Source organism: Hippocampus bargibanti, linkage group LG17 (genome assembly GCF_051943395.1).
Source record: "Hippocampus bargibanti isolate YZ-2025 linkage group LG17, ASM5194339v1, whole genome shotgun sequence".
Lineage (NCBI taxonomy): Eukaryota > Metazoa > Chordata > Actinopteri > Syngnathiformes > Syngnathidae > Hippocampus > Hippocampus bargibanti.
Genome location: NC_142750.1, coordinates 10,523,363 through 10,548,338, shown reverse-complemented (window position 1 = coordinate 10,548,338; position 24,976 = coordinate 10,523,363). Strand labels below are relative to the sequence as shown.

Sequence of the window (24,976 nt, the reverse complement as noted above, 5' to 3'; positions counted from 1 at the left end):
CGAAATTAAATTTCCTCATCTTGCGCGACCATGTTCGCCTTCCCGAGAGGCTGCTTCATGTGATCAGATAACGGCTTCGGTTTGGTGAAGCAGCAAGTGGATCTATTTGGAACAACCTGTTCCGAGGAACGGGGAAGGGTGTAGGTATGTTTATCATCGAGTGTCTCTTAAACTTCGAGAGCTACGAGGAGGCAAATTTGCTTGCTTGTGGATCATATTTAACTGTGTGTGTGGATGTGTGTGTGTATGTGTGTGTGTGTGTGTGTGTGTGTGTGTGTGTGTGTGTGTGTGTGTGTGTGTGCGTGTGTGCGTGTGTGTGTGTGTGCGTGTATGTTTGTGTGTGTTCATTGAAACTAAATATTTTCCCCGTTAGTTGCATCAGTTTGTGTACACGCACAGACACGCACACACACACGCAATGTTTATAAATTGGCTGAATAATGCAACTGGGAAAAAATTGATATCGTATTCACAAAAAAAAATGTGCATGTAGATGAGGGCTGTTGTGTATCCTACAACTGGTTCACATCACCATGGCAAGCGATGGCCTCTGCACTTGTTTTGTTCCTGATCTAAGTGCTATGAAATACATAAAGTGTTCTATGTTTGGCATGTTAATGAGTCCTAAAAAATGCAGTCATGGTGTTCAAAGTGGGTGCAGGTTATGAGTTTATCATTGCCGTCCGACTATCTCGATTGGTCCGATAATGTGGAGGAATATTGGATTTTCCTGGCAGCCAGGTTAAATCCTTTCGGGCAGGCCGCCAGGTCAATTGAAAGAAGAACAAAAAAAAGTCCCGATAACAAATCCCCTTCAATTCACAAAGACGTGCTTCAGCTCTGTTGGAAGTAGTTTGAGCGTTGGCCTCGCAACTTCACACAGACTTACTTTTTTTTTTTAATAAATGTTCGCCACCAGACTCAGTGAAGATTTTTTTGGACTGAAGTAATTAGACAGGTCTCATAATGAGCACTCACATATTTTTGTGTGTTACTTTGTCCTCAGCATGCGCCCCACAGACCTCAAGGTTTCAATTAACTCATTCACTGCCAGACGTATAAAAATGTGTTCACTCCAGTGCCAGGGTTTGTGTCATTGTCACTCAAATTCCAGGGACCACAGAATATTGACATTTAGGACTGCGTAAATATTCAATACAGCGTAAGAAACCTTAGACTCTGTTCTTTCATCAGAAAAAAAGAGTCAATTCCTAAATTGTATGCGTCTGGACGGGGCATACAACTTTTACGTCGGGCGTACAACTTTCAAAACGTCTAGGCCCAGATGGCCAACAACTTCTTCAAGAAAAAAGAAGCGATTTTTTTCAAATCAAATGTTTGTTTTATTCAATAACGCAAAAGCCACAAACAAAACGCTACAAGCAACGAGTACTCCTCTTTCTCAGCAGCGTTCAAAAGTACACCTTTCAGTCAGGGTGCAGTGCGAAGCACGAAACAAGCGTCTGATTGGCTGCCGGTGCCGCGTATGCAAATTGCCAAATGAACGTTCGTTTGGCAATTTGCATACTCGGCACCGGCAGCCAATCAGAAGCCTGTTTCGTGCTTCGGACTACACCCTGACTGAAAAGTGTACTTGAGAGTTTTGAAAGCCGCTGAGAAAATGGTGTCCACGTAGCTATGAGCAGACAACACAATGCGAACATTGCGTTGTGCACCATGACGACAAACGACAACTGGAGCAAAATCTTCAGCAAGGGATATTTACAATTAATTAGGGATGGGAGCATTTGTGGTAGGTACTTCCTTAATTTAAAAAAACCCTTTATACTTCGCAACAATGTTCTTGATTTTTTTGGGCGATTAGACGTCTTTTTATATATACTTTTTAAATAACAAAGAGCTAACATGGAAAAAACAGAAATGCTGGCCCCTCGTGGAATGGAAAAAAACATTGCCAGAGTTCCGACAAGCACTTTATCAGCACCGCTCACAAGAAAAACAAAAACCACAGCAAATTCAGGATTGGCGCTCCATGTCATACTTTTCAATTCCCGAATGAATTTGCGTATGGCAGCGAATGAGATAAAATGAGTGGATTTATGATATTTACTTTTTTGGGGGGAGCGGACACCCAGAAATGGATAAAAATGACACTAAAACGCTCACTTCAAAGTCAAATAGCAGATTTTACTTGTCTTTTGGGGGTTGTCGACTTGGAGTGGACATGCCAAACAAATTTTGATACATTGGCTACAGGGGCTGCAATGCTAGTAGTAATAATAATAATAATAATAATAATAATAATAATAATAATAATAATAATAATACAGCCTTTCAAAGCTCTCAAGGACACTTTCCAGTCACAGACAGGTGTACATACAATAATAAATAAAATACAATTATAAATAGAAAACAAAAAGTCAGCGAGACTAACATGTTACGTCTACTCACAAACATTTTGGTTCAGTTAGTAGTTTTAATGCAAGATTAATTTTTACTTTTGAAAATTGTCTTTCTGTAAAATGCTACTTTCCCTACTTTCCAGTCAACCCATGTAAGGAAGAACTTCTCCTGACTGACGGAAAGTGTGTTGTGTGTGTGGTTTTTGTGTTTCGGAGATAATTAGACAGTCGTCATAATGGCCACGAGCACGTCATTGTGTGCGACTTTGTCGCGGCATAAAGCCTCAGCACCCTCCCACAGACCTCAAAGCTTTAATTAAAATGAGCAGATTTGTGCTATTTAATTGTCTTCTTTTTTTCTTGGGGGGGAGGGGGGGTGGAAGGGCGGGGGGAGTGGGATTTTCTTCTTTTTTTTAGTGGGCTTCCTTTTCCTACTTCGCACAATCTGTCCGCTTGCACACAGACGTGAATTCAAATGGAAACAAAGCGCAACACGGTCGAGTTAATCGTCTGAAGACGCTTTTTGCAAGGTTCATTGACACCGCCGCTCTCCAGCTGTTGGTCTGGAACTTTCTCAGCCACTGGCGTTTAACGAAAAAAGAAAAAGGGGAAAAAAGTCATGATGGTTGTCCACGGAAAAGAAAACACAATGAGGCACTTTATTGAAATACTGTCAAAGTAATCCTTTGTGTTATTCAAGGTGTACTTATCAACATTTGGTGTTAGGAGAGGGGGGGCATTCAACACTATTCAAGAGGGGGGGCATTCAACAGGAGGCGATTTATCTTCATAAGATGAAATTTGGTAGACACATCTGCCATAAGAAGACCCACAAAAAGTCTCAGCAAGTCATGCTTGAACTGTTATTTCAGTCTTTTTAACTGAAGCAAATAATTCTGGTAATTTCCAAATACAAACTTGTCAAAATTGTGTTCAACTGTGTCCAAATTTGAGTCGTGTGTATGAGAATTTCCAAACTTTGGCATTCAAATCAGGTTATCTTTGCAAAAAACAACCACAATAAATAAGTAAATAATTAGGTAGGTAGGTAGGTAAATAGATAGGTACTGTAGATAAGTAAATAAATAAATAAATGGGTTGGTAAGTAGTTAAATGAATAAATAATAAATACATAGTTAGTAGGTAGTTAGTAGTAGGAATGTAGGTGGGGAAATAATAAACAAATGCATACATGAACACATGAATAAATGAATACATGAGTAAATGATAAGTAGATGGGTAGGTAGGTAAATAAATAGATGAATAAATGGATACATGAAGTCGAATAAATGAATAGAAGAATAGAAGAATAGAAAAATAAAGAAATAAATACAGTGAGACCTCAGCTTACAAACACCTTATCTTACAAACTTTTCGTCTTACAAATGTCAAATTTATGAAAATTAAACTTTATAATAAGCACTATTTTCATAATACACACCCACCACGGCTGGCGGAGTGATCTTCGGCGGAAGCACACGACCGAACAGCACCAGAGGTTAAGTTACCAACAGTCCTTATGGAAGGTGACTCTCCTTCCATAAGCCATCAACGACCATCAAAAAAGGTAAATAAAACTTTATTTTACAGCACAGTTTATTTCTTTAATTACAGTCCTCATGTAATGCGCCTCTTTCCAAACAGCAATTCCGTTTGACCTTCGACCTCCAGCGCCATTCCATCAAGCCATAAATGACCATCACAAATGTAAATAAAGTGACTTTATGATACAATGCAGTGTATTTCTTTCATTGCAATACAATAGCACATTTATTATACATGGAATAAGGTATGTTGTGTGTCGTTTTAAGGCTTATTTAGTTGAAAAGTATATTTTATGGATACCCGGGAACGGATTATTCCCATTTTAATGGTTTCCTATGGGATTTTTTTTTTTTGAGATACACACTTTTCGCCTTACACACTCTGTCTGGGAACCAATTAAGTTCGTAAGTTGAGGTCTCACTGTATATATAAATAAACAAACTGAATACTGAAATAAATATACATATAAATAAATAAACAAATACCACATACCCTCTCCCAAAACGGGGATTTCACAAGAGAGTCAGCGGCATCACAAAGGAGAGACGCCGCAGTGTGTGTAAATGATCATCCACGAATCCATTACCGTGGTGTAAACTTTTCACGGCTAACGCTCACGTGTCCCACCCACATTTCCACGGTGCATCCTTCCTCCTCCTCCTCCCTCATGTTTAACACTTCCACTAATAAAATGCGTCCACATGCAACCCTCCCATCCCCTTTCCTACACACGCTTCTAATGAGCTAAATTAGCGGCTTGCAACAGATGCATGGAATATACACTAATGGCCGCCATCTGTCACTCAAGTCGGTTGACGGCGAGACCCCCCCACCCTCCCCTGCATCCCCTATTAAAGCCTTAGAAGACAAACAACAATAGCGTGGGTGTGTGAGCGATGCGATCAGGTACGCAAATCTCTCATTTATGATGTTCAATATGCGCAACATCAAGTCGTCATCGGTGGAGATATGAACGGCAATCTGATTGATACGCCCGATGTGACGCACGCGTGGGAAACCGGTTGTCTTTCAATCACGCCTTGATGACGTTGATGTAAAAGTGTCTTGAAACGTGACAGATGGAATTGAAGATGAAATCAGAAGTGACAACACCATTTGTTTCTTGATGCCTGGGAAAATGCCGTCAGAAGGTAGCGGGAAATGGGATGTCACTTGGTGAGTGCTTTTGGACAGCATTAGCAGGTAACAGTTTGGGAGGGGATTTGGTGGAGGTTCTATGTCTTTGCTCAAGAGCACTTTCCAAAGGTCACAATTAACAGGGATTGACCCCTCAACCTCAGGATTGGGGCACAATGACAAATTCATCTTTGTCGGACAGTCAAGAAGACAAATCCTAAAATGGTGGCTTCAAAATAAAAATGGCAGAAGTTTTCAGGCTTGACTTCTTGGAAGTAATTTGCGTACCAACACGATGGCAATTTTGACCAAATTTCGTGTTGCGACTGCACGGGGGGCAAATTCCACCCACCAACCCCCAAAAAATCCAATTAGATAGAGTTTTACATTCTGTGTCGAGTCATCAAACTTTGCCGCCATTCATGAGATTTTTATGAGTCTCCTCATGACTGGCGCTGCCATTTCGTGCACCGACTGGCCCCAAATCGCGGCGGGTGGGCGGAGCCCGGAAGAGACCCGGCGTGTCGGCGGGACGCGACGACATGAATCAGCCGGGCAGAACTTCCATTAAAACAAATGGAGCGCGCCCAGCCGCAATTCATCACTATTTGCATCCAGATGAGCCATAATTCTTCTTAACGGCTTCGACTAATGACAAGCAGCGCAAATTAATCACGTCGGGAGAGTCGCGACCGGCCCGCCGCCGCCGACAGTATTTCACAACACAACAGCCTGAGCCCAGGATGGAGCCCACAAAAATAAAACACACCTTTCGCACGATAAACATAGCATAGCATCAAAACACAGCACATGCAGTCGTAAAAACAATGCAAGCGGTGTGTCATAAAGCTAAATACAACTGAAATTAAGTTGAAGTACTCCCTTATTAGCCAACTCCGAGCCTGTTGGCGAGATTCCCTGCTCATTTCCATGCTAATTGTTCGCTATTATGCGCTCAGCTATATGCTATTTATGTTAGCATCTGTTTGGAACGATCCATTTGTGAAGTGAATTAATTGATACATGTGCTGTTGTCACGGAGCCAGAATGTCTTTTGATGTCAAAGCAGCCCACATTTCGACGTCCAGGAACTTTATTTTTGTTTCTATTTTATGTCTGGAACGGATCCAGTCACATATTCAAAGTTCAGAATGGTAACATTGCCCCTCAAAGATTCTGACTTTTCAAAATAACACTGAAAAATTACCTAAAAAGGGGGAGGGGGCTCTTGGTCCTCAGAAACATATGAGTCGGGGCCATGAGTCTCCGTTTCAGACATCTTCCACGTTAGCATGGAGACAACAACACCACAGCTCTCTGCCTCGTCCTCGGGCGACGCTCGCAGGGACGAAATTTCTGCCGCCGCCAGTGTCAGTTGCTAACTCAGAGGCCAGGTGTCCACGCACAACCGCCGGCCCGGAGGACGCCAGCGCCGCCTTAACTGAAAGGTGACGGCACCCTTACACGCGCACTAACACGCCGACGCATGCTGCCAGCATGTCTGAAAGTATTAAACCACACACAAAAATAAGATTGTGGCCATTGATAAGAAAAGACTCTGTTGGGAAACTTTTTTGCAGGTGAGTTTCAGTTTCAACAAGATAGAAAAGGATTAAACCTGAATATCTGCTAATTTTTCTCTTGGAATTCCATAAAAAGTTCCCTCAAACCAAACAACTTAAAGTGTGATTTTGGCTTTCTTTGGCCTTGTGAAAACACTCAAATGACTCATGAATATTCATCTATCTAAAAAAAAAGCTACAAATAAAATACAACACCAAAACTCCTGAAAACATTTTCTCAAGTGCTTTTGTGGCCTTTCTAAAAAATAATAAGAAATAAATAAATAAATACATAACATAATACAATAATAAAATAATAATAATAATAATAACAATAATAATAATCTTCTTTTCCTTTCGGCTTTTCCCTGCAAGGGGTCGCCACAGTGAATCAGTAACCTCCATCTTCAGAGGTATGATACGCATGTTTGTTTTGACCAAGCTTTTACGCCGGATGCCCTTCTTGCCACAACCCTCTGTATTTATCCAGGCTTGAGACCGGCACAAGAAGACTTATGTCCCTTTGTGGCTACACAACAAGCAACTCGCTCAGTAAAAGGCTCCCAAACACAAAATGGTCATCAGCACAGCAACAATCAAAAAAGCAAAATAATAATAATAATAATAATAATAATAATAAATGTATTCATAAACAAACAAATAAAGAGACATAAACAAACAAACAAACAATAAATAAATAAATAGATACAGCGAAATTCACTGCCGGTATTTTCTTTGGCTTTGCGGCTCTGGATTCTGAAAAAAAAGGCCACCTCATATTGAGTTCCTCAAAGTGAGCTGAGGACCTAATTGTTTCCAAAAAGCATCCAATCTTTCAACCTCATTTCCTATGTTTTCTTTATTTCCCACAAGCCACCGAAGGAAAACAAAAGGCCACCGAGTGCAACGATCTGCGTGTTGGGCGTGGGTGGAAAGATGCGTGGCAAAGGCATAGCATCGGCTGGTTGTCATGGCAATACTCTGCCAGGGCAGCCATGTTGTCCTACTATCATCTCATCAACACCTCAATGGCATGCTAACATCGCAAACGTCTTGTTGCTCATCGGCATGTACGCCACATCGGCATAATCACAAGCAGCTGTCAGACTCAATCGGTCGATCGATACGATGTTTGCGTTGAAATCTTCATCAGCGATGAGCTGAAAGGTTTCTTGACAGCGACGAGCGCTTTGCGGGAATGTTGATGTGCAATCAACACTGATTTTTGCCCTTCCAGCAGATGGATGTCTTAAGAATTTGTAGCAGGTTAGCGAACGCGACAACAGCATCATACAAATGTTACAAAAAGAATGAAAGTTGCGTCAGACTAAAACAGGCATGGGCAAACTACGGCCCGCGGGCCACATACGGCCCGTTAGGCTTTTCAATCCGGCCCGCCGAACTTGCCCAAATTATAGTACAAACAGTGTCTAAAACTCATGACAAAAAGCTAGCGAACAACAGGGCAGATAACTGAAAAGTTGCCTGCCCCATTTTTCCCAACTTGAAGCAAAGTGAGACCAATCCCATTAAGAAACATTGTTTCAGATTAAAATAGTTGTTTATTAAATCAAGAATGCACCAACTACAAATGCTACCTTGCTTAATTTACGGCAAATGCGCATGGCTGTAAATTTTGCTACAGTAGTCGATTGTCATTGTGGTGCACAATGCAACGTTTGCATTGATTCCTACGAGCCACTAAGCCCCTTTCATAAGTCTCACGTACACTTTACAGTCACGGTTTAATGTAAATTTACGTTTTGTAGCGTCACATATGTTGTTAGCTTCTTTTGAATCTTTCTTCTAGTTTGAGGTTCTGTGCATCTATTTTGGAAAATGACATGCAATTGCACGACTTTGTAACGCTTGCGAAAGTCCGGAAGAAAGAAGCAGGCTTCTGATTGGCTGCCGAGCCGAGTATGCAAATTTCAACTGCAGGTAGTCTATGTTTGTGTGCTCGGCGACGGTACACGTGTTTTGTTAGCGCGTGAAGGCGAGAGCGTCAGTGAGGAGTTTGTTGAGCGCGCGGTCAGGACAAACCCAGTGAAGTAATAGAAACAGTGAAGTTAACTCATTCACTGCCATTCACAAATTTATTCGGGAATGGAAAATATGACGTAGACTGTCATTCCCGAATTTGTTCGGGTTTTGTTTTTTTCATGTTTGGGTGCCGATAAAGTGTTGGCCATGGCATCTGGCAATGTTTTTGTTTTGTCCCAGCTTCAGCTGTTGTTAAAGCGTTATATAAACCAGTATGTATGTATTGCATTGTATTTTGGGCAGCCACCCTCATTTCAAGCTTATATAACTCCAGACCCATATAATTTAGGAATTAACTCTTGTGTTCTGATGAAAGAAAAGAGTGTAAGGTTTCTAACGCTGTATTGAATGTTTATGTAGTCCTAAAACCCAATATTCTGTGGTTCCTGGAATTTGAGTGACAATGACAAAAACCCTGGCACTGAAGTGGACACTTTTTTGTACGTCTGGCAGTCAATGAGTTAAAAATGTTGTGGCGTTAAAATATTCGCCCATTATAAACATACTTTTACAAGATTGATAAAAACAAAGGACATAAAAAATATATAATTACTTTGCCGAATAACTAATTACTTTTACAATTCAGTAGTTTAGATAGTAATTCAATTCAATTGTAAATATAGCTTGTGACATTTTTAAATCACTTTTTTTGTGGGTCTACTCATAAAAGATATTGATGCGTATCAATCGATGAATGATTCGAAAGAGATTGGTGCCAAATGATACACATTTTGAAGACCTGTGTAATAATCTGGTTGGCGACCATCGGGGGGCGCTGTCGGCCCCGCCTGCACCTGCACATGTGCTGGTCGTTTCCAATCAGTGACACTCAAAAGGACCCCTGGCACGACCAATCGGTGTCGGGTAATTGTTGAATGTCATTGTTGTTTGATGCACTGTTGTATGATGTTGATCGCATTGTATGCTGTTGTATGCAATTGTATGCATTGTGTGCGGTGTATGTGTTTGTTTAATCTTGGCGGACTTTTAATCTTGGTTTTCTTTTGATACTTTGTATTTTTTCCGTTCAGAAGATTTTGATGTTTTAGATTTTGTTCCTGCTGACTTTATTTTAATACAATTTATCATACACAACCTCTTGCTCCCCACTGCCTGCTTTTTGGGATCCGCACCCGCCATCACCACCTTGCACTACGTGACAGCCTGATTTTTTTAACAGATCATTGCGTGGGAAAATATGGTCTTGTTGGGATTATAAAATGGCCGAAATCAATAGTTTTCTGATTTTTTGTTGGTCTTTTTTGTTGGTCTGCCAATGATTGACTGATTAGTTTTCATGTTGCCAAATGAAACAGGCTTCTGGGGTAAAATTTCATTTCATTTCTTGGTTTTTAATCCTGGGTGCACCAGATGTTGGTGCACAAAACAGAATAACATTTTGATGACAATTAGCAATGTGGGAAATACAATCACTGCGTGTTAACAAAAGGAGGAGAAATCATCTCTGGCTGTTTGAAAAAAGAAAAAAATATCAAAAGGATTTAGCGTCTCAGGAGGCAGCATGTCTGGAAAATGAGGACAACATCTGCTCGACGCAAAGTGCATCAAAGCAGTCTAAGGACCTGGTAGTTGCCGTGTGCCGGGTGAAAATGGCAATGTGTGTGCAACATCCACGAGTTCCACGCTGCCATCATGAAGGCAAACCTTTTGTTTACAAAAAAAACACCCGCCCACCAATCGCAAGGCAGAAAAATCAATCAGTGACTCGACACTTTAATATGAACACAACGGAACGCAATTCAAGACAAAAAAATCGACTTGAACATAAAAAAAATTAATTGGGTCCTGTTTCACACAGAGATTGAATCATATCAGATTCATCGTGCAGGAATTTCCTCATCTATGTCTTTTGCAGAAAATCCAAACAAAGAAGAAAATTCTGTCCCCTTTTTTAAGCAGAGACCCAGCAAAATGGGTGCGTCAGACGTAGGGCCAACATTCATCCAGTTCTGTGTTTCAAACACAACCCAGCAAACAGGAAAACAGACTGAGATCATGGACATTTCGACTAATCAAACATGCACATCTGTTGTTTTTATGTCTGTCTCTCACACAAAACCAGTAAACCAGTAAAGTGTAAAAGTTATGTAATTTATTTCATAAAGATATCCGGCAAAATTGCTACTTCAGACATATGGCAAGCGTTCATTCAGCAAAGTGTCACAAGTCAGTCCTCTCTTTTGCGTGGAGATCTCGCAAAGTTGGTGCATCAACTACAGAACCAGCATTCATACGGCTGCGTTTCACACAGAACCCAGCCAAGCAAGACAACTCTGCTGCAGGCTTCAAACGAAGATCCTGCAAAAACCGCCACATCAAATACTGAAGTAGTCCGTTTGTATGCTTCACAAATAAACTGGGCGACCACAGTACTGTTGAATTTACAGCGACCATTCATTTGCTGTGGTCGCATGACCAATTTTTGAAAGGACATCCGAAGGCAGACTTTGCTAAATTTGCTGTTGTACATCATCTGAACTTATGCACCCGCGGTCGCAATGGGACGTAAATTGGACATTGGGGAAATTTTCAGAAAGAACATCAAGAGGAAATCTAGCTATTATTTATTTTAACTAAATGCCCCCCTTTGAAAAGCAGTTGGGAAAAAAACGACTGAAAACCTCAAGCAGGTTTCTCATCTTAAACAGAGGCGGGAACAATAAAACGAGAGACAGCGCCTGACTCAAATGGAGGACAAAACAAACATCTGCTTGTTTTAAGCAAAAAGCCAACAAAAAGATCCTTCCCCAACTCAATTTAACCTTTCCGCTACACGAGCGCGCATTTCTGCGGTAATCCCATAAATTCCTGCCAATTGCCATTAATTCCCGTTGGCAGGTTCCCATGGAAACATGCCAAGGTTTCCCCCAAAACACAACAGCTTGCTAATGCGTCCCACGGCTTCCACACATAACAGCTTGCCGGAACGTTCCACCAAAACGTCGACCAACAGAAAGCTTTTAATGAGATGAAAATACATAAAGTTCATTAGAAAGACAGTTCATCCAGATGCCAATTACTGTTTTTTTTTTTAAGAAACCAAACATGGCTGCCCACTCGATGGTTGTCTCCTTATAAGGTGACTGGAAGGAACCATTATCGTGATTGAGCAGGGGGTGGGCGAATCCACGCCACATCCTCCAGTTATGCAAATGATTGATAGGCAGGTTTTAATTACACAGACTGATAAAAAAATCAAAATGATCAGCCGGATTATGACTTTAGTTTATATTGACATGTATTTGACATTTGATTAATCATAAATAACAGGGAGAAATTAAATCATAAGAAGAAATGTTTGGATGGCAAACATGTATTTTTGTTGCTTACTTGTTTTGGCTGCTCACAGTTGTTACGCATTTGTAATTCTTCAGCCCAGTGCGTCGGCTTTAAATGTCCACAAACAGGGTTTGAGCGCTCATCGGGTCAACAAAGCTCAAGTTTTATCGTCTAATTGAAGGGATGTGTGTCCCAATACTTTTGAATAGCGTGGTTGGGGGCGGTGGGGGAGTCCAGCGGGAGATCTCGCCACTTCGAGCGCTCTGGCGGCGAAGGACGTAGCGTCCTTGAGCAGGATTTGCTTGCATCAAGTGAAGAATGATGCCGGCAACTTTTGACATTGCGTTTTCAGCCGAGCGCGGCCGAGGTCACAGGCTGAACATTACCCCCCCCCCCTCACCTCCTTCCCTTTGGAAAAAAAATATTTTCAAAGCGCACCGATGTTGGCCCAATCAAAACATTTTGCACTCATGCTTGTTCTTGACATTTAAATGGCGGCTGAGATGAAAATGAGTCCCAATTAGTAGAAGACGACCACGCCGATGAGTATTCTCTCTATTCTTGAGTTAACATCTACATTCAGCAAAATTGACCTTGGCGACAGAGTGAACTCCTCGACTCTTTCTTAGAAATGTGAACACACTAATGTGGGCTAACGGGAGCACGGCAACTACAATGCTAGTCCAATAACCAAACTTCCTCAATTGAAATGAAAAATTTTAATTGCTCTCGCGGACTGGAAAGGCTTCACTTTTTACAGGAAAACCAAAACCCAAATTAGAAACCCAAAAACCATCTTTAAAACAGAATTTGAAATCCAAAACTATCATTATCTTATTTGAAACCCTAACAATTGTCAACCTCAATTTGAAAGCCTAACCCTGTCTTATTTTCTGCAATATGAGAGCCTGACCCTCATTTGAACCTTAACTTGAGGGAGCTTTGCGATCCAAATTTTAAACCTTAACACCGTCCTAAAACTAATTGGAAAGACTTTATGAGGGTTTCATTTGTAACAGTGATAGTGACTGAAAATAATGTTTTTGTTTTTTTTTTCAAATAGAGGTTATAAGGCTGAAAAAATCATCGGTGTCTCTCCACCCCCCTTTCAGGACATTTACAACACCCGCCTCACCCGCAGAGCCAGCAGGATCGCTGGCGATCCCACCCACCACTGCCACAGCCTCTTCAGCCTGGTGCCATCGGGTAGGAGACTGCAGAGTCTCCGAGCCAAGACCAGCAGGCGAAAGGACAGTTTCTGCCACGAGGCAGTCAGGAGACTCAACTCCCTCCCAGCCCTGCCCCCCCTGACACTTCCCACTGCCACACTCACCGAACTCCGAGTACACACTGTACTATTGTACTTCTTATTCTCTCTCAACTTTCATCCTGAACTCTATTTTTTTTCTTTTTCTTGTTTTTTTTCTGCAAGACCTCACTTCAACCCTTTTTTGTTTGTTTGTTTTTGCATTACTACATTACGTCACTTTACATGCGACACTACCTCACTTTACATACGACACTACCTCAACTTATATTCAGAAATTACACGTATTGTCCGTTGTCAATTGTCTGTCTTTTTTAGCCACATTATAAGTGCCTTGCACGCTGGGTCCGAGAGGACATTAATTTCATCTGTGCTGTATGTCATGCATGTATGTAAAGCATATTTGACAATAAAGCTGACTTTGACTTTGACTTTGACTAAGACAGTATGAAGTTTGAAAACTAATTTAGAAACACCTACTTGATACCTTAACCAACCTTGTAACTTGATGCAAATTCCATGTTTTAAACTCACATTTAAAACCCTAATGTCATAAATCCAATCAAAAATTGAAACCCAAAAAGGCACTTCAACAACTAAATTTGAAACTGTGATTGACACCTGATGTGGAAAACCCTGAAACATGTCTTGAAACCCTAATTTTTCATCATAGAGACTTGAAACCCAAACAAAGACTTCGCTACGTGGGTCTCGAACCCAAATTTGAAATCATAAACGTATACATCAAATGAATACATAAAATGTATTACTATTATTATTATTATTATTAAACCAGGACTGAAACCCTAAATGTAAACCCTATTTTGAAACCGCGCTCAAACGATTGCTCTTGGCGTGCGTCAGCACTGAGTCAGATGAGGTCCGAGCGGCGGCGGGTGGCATCGCCGGCGAGCCGGGATCTCCCCCGCCTGTCAATCAAGGCCATCGACCTTTGGCCCGCTGTTGAAAGTGACGCTCCCCAACAGGTGACCTCCAGTTTAAATATAGCATGCGCTGACAGGAGAGCCGCCACTCGGCAGGGCGCGCAACACCTGACACACCCCCACGGGGCGGCGTAGCATGACACTCAAAAAAAGCATCATATGTGATCATGAGTCAGCGTACAGCCATTTTTTTTAACACGATTGAGTCATTAGTTTGGTGCTTCCTGCCACGCGGCAGGAAGCGTCGTCAAAGTTCTATGACGAAAATGTTGTGTCTCTAAGGAGTATGCAAGATTTTGAAATCAATGAAATCTGCCAGAAAATATCCGAAAATATCCGAAAATGTGTCCACTCCGGTGCCAGGGTTTTTGTCATTTTCACTCAAATTGCAGGAATATTGAGTTTTAGGACTAGATACACATTCAATGCAATGTATGGAACCTTCTTTCATCAGAAAAAAAGAGTTAATTCCTAAATTGTATGCGTCTGGAGTTATCTGATTATGAAATGGGGGCAACTGTACAAAATACAATTACAATGCAATTTTAGTTTGTTATGCTTAGAATATCTTGTTTTCTATCCTTTCACCCCCACCCCAACCCTTTTCAATTGCTGCTGTGGACTGCAAATTTCCCCATTGGGGGACGAATAAAGGTTTTCTGATTCTGAATACATACATATTGATTTACTTAGCTTTAACAACAGCTGAAGCTGTAACAATGCGCTAACATGGAAGAAAGTCAAATGCTGGACCTTTGTGGAGGGAAAAATCATTGCCAGAGGTCTGACCAGCGCTTTATCGGCACCCCCGCAAGACAAACCAAAATCTGAACAAATCCGGGAAGGGCGCTCCACGTCACACTTTTTAATTCCCGAATAAATTCAGAAATGGCAGGAAATGAGTGAAATGTCAGCCATTTTGGAATCAGTCTGACAGCCGTCAACCTGAAGACAAAGTCAAGCGCTGCAACTACATTTCGGATTGTACGTGGCTGATGTCGTGTGGGTCCACCTTTTGAACAAGGCTTTTAGCTGGTCGGGAGGTGCTACGCGCGCACACACACACGCGCACACACACGCGCACACACACTTCCACCCCCTCATTGTGTGCAGTGTCGGTATGCGAAATTGCTTCTCTTTCAAATTTCCCGGCGGTGCGGTGGGTCGCGGCCAAACTTAGCGAGCGTTGCGGCTCGTAATGATCGCTTATTGTGGCGCTTTCATCGCGCCGCTTTGACTCCGACGCCTCCTTCCTTTCCTCACATTGCTCATTCCTCCTCCTCCGTCCGTCACTGTCTCTGGCCTACCTTCTGAAAAGATGCATCGCCCCCTTCCTTGTGGGCATTAGCCAGGCTGAAATTTAATATGGAGCTTGTTTCAGGCACGAAGCGTGGCTGGAAATTTGAAACCTGGCTTTGTCTCGATTGCCAAACCGTAACACTGAAAATCTAGCCTGCGATGCTAACCCTCATTTTGAAGCCAAACAGATGTGAAACCCAATTTTAAAATGCTCGACCAGCCTTGGAAACCAATAATGAATCTTGCCTTGACACCTGAACCCGAAACAGGCTTAAAAGCCAAATTCGGATAGAAGTATTTGAAAACGCAAATCCAATACACACTTCAAACCTAACTTTGAAACCATAAACCAGGCTTGCAAACTTCATGTGAAAGTCTGATCCAGATCTTAACTTGAAACCTGAGCGTTATTTTGTTGTGTAGGTTTACGGTTCCGTGCACTTCGGAAACCTAAATTCTTGCTAGAGAGCTTAATTTGAAACTGTGGCTTTTGAATGACATCAGAACCTGGCCATTTAGTCTCAGAAAAAAAAAAAAAATTTGAAACCGTATCCATGTATGAAACCCAAAATTAAATCTTTTTCCAAAGGTTACAAATTTCAGGTACAGGTTACAGTTACGTTGGGTTTAATGACAGGGTTTTGGTATCAAATTAGGGATTCGATATCAAATCTTCCAAACTTCGATTAGCCTTACAAATTTTTGGTCACACCATTTATCGAGGAGACTGCAGAGCGGTTGCGGCTTTTCAGCAGCACGAATATGCCAGCACTGTTTTTTGATTTTGGAGGAATGTCAGATCTGGGACAATTGTGGTTTTTTTGCACCGGTAATGGGCATCATTTTCACAGCCACGCTTTGTTCAGCAGAAAAGTTGGTGCTGTTTGGACAGTCGGCGGCTGAATGAATGAATGGATTGAGAAGCCCACCATGAGAAGAAAAAGGCGTCAGCGCAGAGTGCCCCATGCATATGTGGTACTGTCGCAGATAGGAATCGAAGCGAATTTTCATGTGATAGGAGATGTGAGACTCTTTTCGTCAATGGATGCTACAGCTTTGTGTTAGCTTGTAGCAGACGTGCACATTCCACTATGATGTCCCTGATCCACTGGTGAAAAGGACGCTTTGATCCTCTCCTCTTTCATCTAGAACTGCTTCATACAACAAAGAGGGTCCAGAAAGTGCGTACGATTGAATGACTGTCTGTATCTTTTGTTTTGTTTCACATTATTTTTTATTTAGTTGTTTTTGTCTTCATGATGGCACCGCGAGAGTGACTGCCTTTGTAGCATGTCCTCTATTTTTTTTTCTACTTCTTCCTTTCCTCTTCCTTACATCACGTTCCTGTTGTGAAATATACATTTCTCCACTGGGAGACTAATAAGGGCTAATCCAATCCAATTCTAGCGAGCGTATATAACGCACACTCCTAATTTTCAATTAAAAATCGGTACAAGTTTTTGTTTCACTATTTTTCAGCTCGGTAACAGCATATCAATTAAAATATGAAGAACACTGCATCGAAACTCATGATATTGGTAATTGTGCAAAACAGCAATGCTTAACTCACGTTTCACTGTGGGCGAGGCGAGGAAAGGAAATGAAGCGTAGCTAAAGAAATGGAAATCAACAATAAAAAAAAAGGAATGCGCGTCTTTCCGAGAATCGAAACTCAAGGGCCTATGGAGAATAGCCATGGAAATGCTGCCCCCTTCAATTCCCGAATGAATTTGCGTATGGCAGCGAATGAAGGGAGAATTGAAGGGAGAGATTTTTTTTTCTCCCCATGCCTCGTTTATAACGTGCACCCAAACGTTGAGTTATTTTTTTAGATAGAAAATGTTGCGTGTTATACTCGAACAAATACGGTAAGCCTTTTTTTTCCAGTAGGGTTTCAAAATTCAGGTTTCAGATTAGAAAGAAGGGACCCAGCGGCGGTTACGGTTTCAAACCGAGCAAAACCATATTTAGTTGGGTTTCAAGCAAGGGTTTCAAGTCTTGCTATCGATGTCTGTACTTAAAAATGAATTGTACGTGAAGTCAAAAAGGACTGCACTGTAATTACTGTGCGTAGAAGACACTACAGCAGTCCAGGCAACAATGAGGAAACAAATTCTAAAAATAGCTAAACGCCTTGTTTTTTTTTTTTCCTTTGTGCGCTCACCCTAGAAAAAAAACTGCTCCTACTTCTTTTTTCCTTCTTCTTGAAGTGCATTAAAGGCACCAAAACACACACGCTTCAGAACAGCTCAGCTAATTAGCGTACCGCCTCTCTCGCTCCGAGCGCGTTTCATTTCTCCACAAACCCGGGAGTGCATTGAATGGCACATGTCAACGGCTAATTGTCGGCTAATTGACCGAAGCTCATCGTGGACACCCGGACACTTCGGAAGGAATGTGGGCAACTAAGAACGACAGTGGGCCAACTCTGTTTTTGTCGATTTTTTGGTTTGTTTGTTTATTTCTCTTCAATCTCGAAGAGGATTGATATGCTTGGATCGTATGGGTGGGTGTCTTTCGCTAATTGGCGGGAAATTGAGCCCTTGAGAAATACAGTGGGCCAACTCCGTTTTTTTGTCATTTGAATCATGTGAAGTCTGGAGAAAGTGACTCTCTTTCAGGTGAATATGCTTCATGACAAAAATAAACCCCAAAATGCATATTTTGATGATGCATTTCAAATGTGTGCCATGTACGGAAGGTGAACGGACGGCGAGTTTTGCTTTTTAACATTCTGACTGTCAAGCAGGTGCAGCAAGATGTCATGCGTCAAATTTGAGTGACATTAAATGAAAGTAAAAATGCATTTTGGCGAAGGGGGATGGAGCGTGACTAAAATGTTGCCTAAGAGCAGTTGACGTCACCCCATTTGCTTTTTGCAACGTTAGCTTGAAACAAATGTGAGTGATATTTAATGTTTTCAACATCTTATTGAGTGAGAAGTGAAATAAAATATAATTAATCCTCATATTCTTTTGAAAAAAAAAATCACATTGATTATGTTGTGCGTCATTTTTACCCTGATGTAAAAATCCACACAAAACAGTCTAATAACTTTTGTGTTTCTGAGAAGTTATAAACATACTTGAAAAGAGAGACTACATATTTCCTATCCCATTGGGATATTTTAGAACTATTTTGAAGAAGGGAAAAATAAAGAATATCCAGTGCTTTAGTTAACACAAAAACGGAAACGGGAAAAATTGACCCCTAGAATAATATGAGGATTAAAAAAAACATATGCCTCCAAGACTCTTAAGAGGGGCAGATAATAGCTTTGAGAGTCATGCTTTTAAAATATTTTCTAAACTGAAAAGTTGACTGCGCAAACAGGTATCTGCAAAAAAAAAAAAAAAAAAAAAAAAAAAAAAAAACAGAATCAACCGAAATGAAATAATAAAATGGGAATGAATAATGACGGATTAATTAAAAAAAAAATTATGACACACACTAAGTTAGCATTAGCTTTAAAGGACGACCGACGTCACTTTTTTGTTTTTTAACTGACATCAGGAAAACGTTTTATAGCATCTAAAATACCCAAAATACGCAGTATGATATTTTTAGTCAAATGCAAAACACCAATAAAAGTGACAAAGTGTCTAAAATCTGCAAAAAAATTGAGCTGCGAATTGGGCATTTTCAGAAAGTCCCGCCCCCAGTTCGTGACGTCACGCCAAGACGTCTTGCATTGCTGGAGAATCAAAACAATGGCTTCAGATTCGGATAATATGCTTTCTTGTTACACATCCAGTTATGAATATGATAGTTCTGAAGAGGAAAGCATACATGTTTGCAATCGATTAAAGAATTTATGAGGAAGCCCGTTTCCACAGGCTGATAGACTCGTTTCATGGAGCTTGGACTCCCTCTGCTGGCGGCTTTTGGATGTAACATCAAGGTTTTCAGATAAACAGTACAGCAAAATACATTGACGTGATGAAGGACTGCTACAATGTGTCTTTTTGTCGGTCAGGGGGGGGTCCTTTCATGACGTAACGTGAGGACTCGTCACCAACTCAAAAACAAGACTTTCTGAATGTTCAGCGCGAGTCTTAAAATGTAAAATATAGCTATATGCGATGACATCTTTGTAAAATACACTCAGTAGAAGTCATTTGAAGCCATTTTACAAATTATGGACACAACTTGTCCGGAGACGTCGGTTGTCCTTTAAACATACTTATATACCCCCTAAACATACTTATCTAAGCTTTAAACATACATTCCATACAAAATTTAGCACTGAAGCAACTTACGAACAAATTCACCTTACGAACGACCGTATCTCGTTCGTAAGCTGGGGAGGGTGTGTAAATCAAAGATGAAGTCGAAAAAGGCAAAATGTTTTCATTCATAGTGTTTTGGAATATTCTTTCTGTTCATTCATGTGTGAAATGCAGAATTCAAGTCAAAGGCACATTTTGATGAGACAAGATGCAATCGAAAATTATGCGGAAAAGCGTTTTCACAAGACAGATATGACGTACAGAATATGTACAGCGTGCGTGTGTGTGTCTTTGTAAGTGTGTGTGTGTTTGTGAGTGAATGTTTTGTCACACTTGCTGACAGATTTGTGTTTTGGCAATTGGGGTTGGAAAGTGCCACAGAGGTTGTGGTCGGGTTGACAGACTAGCATCTTGTCCCCCCCACACACACCTCATGGGCAGGATAATCGAGGCCCTTTGACAAGGTCAGCATGTGGGTCTGCAATAACGGCTATGTGATCACAGGGACACACACTAATACACACACAGACACACAAACACAAAATCAATGTTGTTTCATTTAAATAGTTTGTTAAAATTAGCCAGTTGACAAGATCATGGTTCCTTTTTATGCAAATGAGCCAATGGGTGCGCTTCAAACTACCACCACCAGATGGCCACACCAGGCATGAGCTTCCCTGGAGCGGAAGGACAATATCAATTGGTGCGATTGGTCTGACCTGAAGATAGTTTGCCAAGCACCAATAAAGACCACGGGATCTAATTCAATCTGTACTTTCAGAGGCAAAATAGGCAAATATGACTATTTTAAGCATTTCAGACAAATTTGTGGTTCCAGATTCACATTCCTTATCTCCTTCACTGGGAGACGATGTGAAAAAAATGTCCACTCCAGTACCAGGGTTTTTGTCATTGTCTCTTGAATTCCAGGACCCACAGAATATTGAGTTTTCGGACTACATAAACAGTCAATGCAGTGTAAGAAACCTTAGACCCTCTTCTTTTATCAAAAAAAAGACTTAATTCCTAAATTATTTGGGTCTGGAGTTATATGAGCTTGACATGAGGGTGGCTGTCCAAAATACAATGTAGTACAAACATTGGTTTATATAACGCTTTAACCGCAGCTGAAGCTGGACCGAAGAGCTAACATGGAAATAAGGAAATACGCCCCTTGTGGAAAGGAAGACAATGCCAGAGATCTGGCCAGCGCTTTATCGGCACTCCGGCAAGAAAAACCAAAACCCAAACAAATTTGGGAATGCGGCGAATGAGTTATAGGCAAAAGTGCAGGATGGTGTCAGGTTAAAAAAAGTCAACTTGAATGCAATTTCTTTTTCTGTGTGGAGAAGTGATGTCATGACAGGTAATAGATACAAAGACCTTCACTATGACATCACAGTGGGCTACAAAATAGGAACAATCACTTTTCCACAAAATGTCTTTGCCCGAAATCCCTATTTCAACACTTGTCTTTTTTGAGGACAAGAACTTGTGTGAGGGTGAGATTATGCAAATCAACCTCAATGTGTCATCACAAAAGTGCCGGAAGCACAATTACTTGGGTGGGATTCCTCTCCCATGTGGGCAGGAAGTGATGTCATGACAGGGGGGGGGTAAAAGCTACGCAAGTGGGAAAAGTGGCGGATGAATGAACGGGAAGTTGGTCCGGCTCCTCGCGCACAGACACACACACACACACAGTGCCTGTAAACACAACGGTCACGCAACTACTCACACAACGCCTCCTTGATCCCCGCCACAGCCAGAACAGCAACAACAACAACAACAACAAATGTGTGTGCATCATCCTGTCGTTATCTCTGACGCCATCGCGGCCGGAGGAACGGAGATTCGCACCATTAGCACGAGGATACTCACAGTGTCGGAGGGTCGCGGAGCTGACGAGATGCCGCACACCCGATTGGAAGACGGGAGAGGAAAATGGAAAGTCAACTGAGAACCAGAGAGAGACAGAGACAGAGAGAAAGAGAGAGAGAGAGAGAGAGAGAGAGAAGAGAGAGAGAGAGAGAGAGAGAGAGAGAGAGAGAGAGAGAGAGAGAGAGAGAGAGAGAGAGAGAGAGAGAGAGAGAGAGAGAGAGAGAGAGAGAGAGAGAGAGAGAGAGAGAGGGAGGAGGCGGGAGCATCCAAAGCAGCACACATAAAGAAATGAAGGAATCCTCCAGGAATGTACGTGTGCGGGAGAAAGTGTGTGCATGTGTGTCGGAAGGGAGGGTCTTTGGAGAACAGCGCTCGCACATGCACACGCACAGACACACGCACACACACACACACACACACACACACATACAGGATTGCATTTACAATTGCTGCTGACAGCTCTGATGCACAGTCCACCTGCTTCATCATCAGCACCACACACGCACGCACGCACACGCACACACACGCACACACGCGCACACACAAAGAGGCACACATGCGCAGACACACACACAACCACACACGCATTCACACACACACACATACACGCACACACTGACATTTCACACACACGCACATTCACACAGAGACACGCACGCACACAACACACACATTCACACATGCACACAGACACACAATACAGACACACATTTACACACACAAACACACTTTTACACACATTAATACATATCAACACACATACATTCACACACACATGCACGCACGGACACAACACACACACACATACACACACACTCATAAACACAAATACACAATCATACACTTTTACACACACATAGCCACATTTACACGTACATACTTTTACACACGCACACACACACATATTTTAGACACACGCATACACACACTACTTCATGCTCAGCATGGCATAAACATGCGTGCGTGCATCCAGCCGGGAACACATTACTTCACTCAATCACCCACACACGACTTTGCTGACACAGTAGCGTGCGCACACTTATTTCCCACCCATGCCACTCTACAGCATACATCAACACGCGACACAAATGAGGCTGTCATACTGTATACACACACACACTCACACAGGCAAATTAGCATCTGTGTATCAATACATAAATGTGAACGGATCATGACTAATGCACACATACAAATACATACACACAAATACACACGGTGTTGTGTTGTGTTGTGTTAGTTTCACACTGGTGACAGATTCCGACATTGCAGGGTAGCGATGGCCGCCCGAGTAACATGGAGGAGGGTGTGTTCACACGTTGACGCGTGTGCGTGCGTGCCTCTGTGTTCACTGACGGATCTCCCGTCCGCCCACTCCTCTGCAGCCTCCCCCAAACTGCTTCCCCCACTACCTCACTACCTCCCTCCCTCCGACCACCTCTGCTTTTCACTTCAGCGTAGCGAGAAAGAGCGAGCGAGAAGGTCTGAATTGAGTGAAATAAGAAATCCCAGAAGCATTCCAGCAATTACACAAGCAGCTCAAACTGTCCCCCACCCATCCTCCGCTCGTCTCCGGCTCGCCCAACAACCTCCACCATCCCACCCTATCCAACATATGTTGCCATTTGTACAACGGGCATTCACTTCACACCTGGGACATCTGAAAATGGACGGAAATTAGAGCTTCCTCTTGCCTCTGTGAAAATGTTTCAATCACTACTTTTTTTCTGCACTCACGCTTTGACTCCAACCTCAAATATCATGCAAATGACTTCCCACCCTGCTTTAGATGCTGATGTGGATTTTGGCCTGTTTCATTGTCACTTCCCCTCTCTCCTTCCCCAAAATTTCATGAAAAGGGGTACGGTGAAGATTGAAGGTCCTTCTGCTGTACGGATTGCTCATTCAAATATCTTTTCTTGCTTTGATGGTCGTCAACAATCAGAAACAAGGCCAGATGACTGCCTGCAGCATTTACTTGCAACATTGGACTGGATTGGGTTAGCCTTTATTAGTCTCGGAGTAGATTAGTTTACATTCCACAGCTGCAATGTGATGAAAGGAAGAGGAAAAGAAAGAAAGAAGTAGAAAAACAAAATACAGGAACAGCTGGAAGAGCAGCCACTCTCGTGGGACCATCTTGAAGTCAAAACAACTAAATAACTAAATAAATACTATGACAACACAAAGGACACAGATAGCCATTCAATCTTCAGCACTTTCTACACTTTCTTTGTTGCATGAAAGAGATATGCTACAAGAAAAATGTTAAAAGCAAACACATAGCTGTAGCATCCATTGACGAAAAAAGATTGTCTCACATCTTCTGTCACACATAAATCCGCTTCAATGCCAAGCCGCGACAGTTCCATATACGCATCGGCGCTCTGCCTTTTCACTGAACAAAGCGGGGCTGTGAAAATGCTTCCCATTATAGGCGCAAAGAAAGCACAATCGCCCCAGAGCTGTCCAGTGATGACAGTCATTTAAATGGCACTGACAATCCTCCCAATCAAAAACAGTGCTGGCATACGTGTGCTGCCGAATAGGCACAACGCTCAGCACAGTCTATTCCTTGATGAATGTTGTGGCCAAAAATGCTGAAAAACAATCCGCTTCGGGTCCGCACGAAGCAACAACACAAAGTGACAAAAGAAAACACAAAAACAAGACAAAAACAACAAAAAAAGCAAGGGTTGTAAGAGCACTTGCTGACGGTTGCCTACTCAGGTGCCATCTTGCACTTCATTGACCCCTCAGATTCAGTTCAAAGACTTCAACATGTAGGCTAACGTCAATATCGGCAGTCTATCCAGATGCTACACAACGTCTGACTGAATTCATTCATCAAAGGCAGGTGAGAATCGAGGACAATGTTGAAATTTTTCGCTCGTCTTTTCAATGTCAAATCATTGAAGTGACTTTCAGACTAAAAAAAAAACACTTTCCACATGCTTCATCTCCACCTCTTTATCTGTGGTGGTTGATTGAACTTTTTAGTTCGTCATGATGCCGTGATGGAAGCCAAACACCACCTCTAATCAGGTAGCCCCCCGCCAGCTCCCCCTACTATCTGCCACCCCCTTCCAGCCACCGCCGCCCTTTATCTCCCCTCAATTAACATCTACCTCACCACCCTCTATTATCTTAACCGCGCAGAGCACAGGGTCCTCGGATCTACGGACCGCCTGTGCGCAGCCCCCTCACTTGCAATCCGCCATCCTAATTAAAGGTTGCCCACGCCTGACGTGAAATGTTGCGGCGGGGGAAGGCTGCCGCCAATGTGCGGGGCGGCCGCCCTGAAGGATCGTCTTTGTGCGGGATTATCTGGCGGAAAGCAGCCGCCCCGCCGTCACCTGGATGCCGTCTCAATCTCGCTAGCTCGCCAGTTTATCTGCCAACGCGTCCG

The 24,976-nt window shown here is 42.2% G+C and overlaps 1 protein-coding gene across 6 annotated transcripts in view; it reads right to left on the bottom strand.

The window, feature by feature from the left end:
• LOC148885693 (RNA binding protein fox-1 homolog 3-like) overlaps positions 1–24,976 on the bottom strand; it is a 326,703-nt gene that overhangs the window by 209,906 nt on the left and 91,821 nt on the right. For 4 of the 6 annotated variants that reach the window (XM_089018732.1, XM_089018728.1, XM_089018734.1 and 1 more), the window contains exon 1: positions 21,571–21,677. The exons of 1 other annotated variant lie outside the window; for it this stretch is intronic. The gene's annotated coding sequence lies outside the window, so the exon portion shown is untranslated. Of the gene's footprint in view, positions 1–21,427; positions 21,543–21,570; positions 21,678–24,976 lie in introns of those variants that run through there. One more of the 6 variants, XM_089018730.1, reaches the window with a different exon arrangement.